Source organism: Herpailurus yagouaroundi, unplaced genomic scaffold (assembly GCF_014898765.1).
Source record: "Herpailurus yagouaroundi ecotype Mexico unplaced genomic scaffold, PumYag 28, whole genome shotgun sequence".
Taxonomy (NCBI): Eukaryota; Metazoa; Chordata; class Mammalia; order Carnivora; family Felidae; genus Herpailurus; species Herpailurus yagouaroundi.
In genome coordinates, this window is record NW_024412376.1 from 108,953,123 (window position 1) to 108,955,787 (window position 2,665).

The 2,665-nt window shown below is 37.1% G+C and overlaps 1 pseudogene; it reads left to right on the forward strand.

Moving 5' to 3' along the window:
* The first annotated feature begins 1,519 nt into the window (after positions 1-1,519).
* LOC121039448 (40S ribosomal protein S24-like) lies at positions 1,520-2,435 on the forward strand (annotated as a pseudogene).
* Positions 2,436-2,665: the final 230 nt, after the last annotated feature.

The following is a 2,665-nucleotide window of genomic DNA, read 5'->3' on the forward strand; positions in this document are numbered from 1 at the left end:
TACACCATGATCAAGTGAGATTAGGTATAGAATGAACATACCAAACATAATAAAAGTCATATATGACAAGCCCACAACTAACATCATACTCACAGGTGAAAAGATGAAATCCTTTCCTCTAAGATCAGGAACCCAGAAATAAACCCACACATAATATGGTCAACTAATCTTCTTCAGAGTCACCAAGAATACACAATAGGGAAAGGATAGTCTCTTCAATAAATGGAGTTGGGAAAACTGGGTATTTACATTCAAAGAATAAAATCGAACCCTTACACTATACAAAACAAAACAAAACTCAGGGACACCTGGGTGACTCTGTCAGTTAAGCATCTGACTCTTAATCTTGCTCAGGTCAGGTTCTTACAGTTCATGTGTTTAAGCTCCACATTGGGCTCTGTGCTGACAGCACAAAGGTTGCTTGGGATTCTCTCTCTCCCTCTCTCTCTGCTCCTCCCTCACTTGGGTGCACATTCTTTCTCTCTCTCAAAATAAATAAATAAACTTAAAAAAAAACTCAAAATGTATTAAAGACTTTAATGTAAGATCTGAAGCTGTGAAATTTTAAAATAAAAGTGAGACAAAGCTCCTTGACATTGGTGTTGGCTATTTTTTTAATTTGACACCAAAAATAAGGGCAACAGAAGCAAAAATAAATAAATAGGACTACATCAAACTTAAAAGTTTCTTTACAACAAAAAAAAATCAACAAAATAAAAAGGCAACTATGGATTGGGAGAAAATATTTGCAAAGCATACATCTGATAAGAGGTTAATATCTAAAATATATAAGGAACTCACATAACTTGATAGCAAAAAACCCAAATAACCCAATTAAAAAATGGGCAAAGGACCTGAACATTTTTCCAAAAGGAAATAAATATATAAATGGCCAACAGGTATATATGAAAGTGCTCATTATTACTAGTCACTGGGGAAATGGAAATCAAACTCACAATGATCATCTCATACTTGTTAGGATGGTTATTATGAAAAAGTAGAAAGATGCCTAATTTTCGAGAGGATGTGGCAAAAAAAGAATCCTTGTATACTGTTGGTCAGAATGTAAATTGATACAGCCATTATCAAAAACAGTATGGAGATTCCATAAAAATAGAACTACTATATGATCTAGCTATCCCACTTCTGGTTATACATTGAAATAAAATCACTATCTTGGAGATATTTGCACTCCTGTATGTATTGCAACATTAATCACCACAATCAAGGTATGGAAATAGCCTATGTGACTACCATGCACATGCACACACACACACACACACACACACACACACACCCCACATACACAATGGAATATTATTTAGCCTTAAAAAAGAAGGAAATCCTGCATTGCAACATGGATGAACCTGGAGGACATGATGCTAAATGAAATAAGCCAAACACAAAAAGACAAATACTGTATGATTTCACTTATATAAGGAATCTGGGGAAAAAAATGTGAATTCATAATAATAGAGAGTAGAATAGTGGTTACCAGAGGCTGGAGGTTGAGGGGAAAATGGAGATGTTTGTCAGAGGGTACAAACTTTCAGTTACAAGATGAATAAATTTTGGAGACCTAATGAATGTTTAGCATGGTGACTAGAGCTAATAATAATGTATTACAACACTTGAAATTTGCTAATAGAGTAGTTCTTTTTTTAATTTTTTTTAACATTTATTCATTTTTGAGAGATGGAGAGAGACAGAGCATGAGTGGGGGAGGGTTGGAGAGAGAGGGAGACACAGAATTGGAAGCAGGGTCCAGGCTCTGTGCTGTCAGCATAGCTTCAGGGCTCGAAGCCGTGGACCACGAGATCACAACCTGAGCGGAAGTTGCACACTCAACCGACTAAGCCACCCAGGTGCCCCATAATAGAGTAGTTCTTAAGTGTTCTCACCACACACAAAAAGATAATTATGTGAAGTAATGAATATGTTAATTAGCTTGATTGTGGTAATTATCTTACAATGTAAATGTATCAAAACATATTGTCTCTTTTCCTTCTTGGCTGCTTGAAACTCTGCCACCATCAGGAACAGCACAGTAACCCTTCCAACCAGGAAGTTTATGACCACCAGCTGATTACTTCAGTGGAAAAAAATGGTCATTGATGTTCTTCACTACGGAAAGGCAACTGTCAAGTAACTAAGACAGAACTTCTGGAAAAACTAGCCAAAATGTACAGGACCATAGCAGATATCATCTATGTATTTGGATTCAGAGTCCATTTTGGTGGTGGCAAGACAACTGGCTTTGGCATGATTTAAGATTCCATGAATTATATAAAGAAAAATGAACTCAAACGTAGACTTGCAAAACACGGCCTTATGAGAAGGAAAAATACCTCAAGAAAACAGCAAAAGGAACACAAGAACAGAATGAGGAAAGTCAGGTAGACTGTAAAGCCAATGTTGGTGCTGGCAAAAAGTGAGCTGAAGACTGGAAAACAGGAGTAAAGATTCTGCAGTAGCTTTATCTGTGGTAACTGTGCAGATTTTTTTTTAATTTTTTTTTAATGTTTATTTCTGAGACAGAGAGAGAGCATGAGTCAGGGAGGGGCGAAGAGAGAGGGAGACACAGAATCAGAAGCAGGCTCCAGGCTCTGAGCTGTCAGCACAGAGCCTGATGCGGGGCTCGAACTCACAGACTGTGAGATCATGA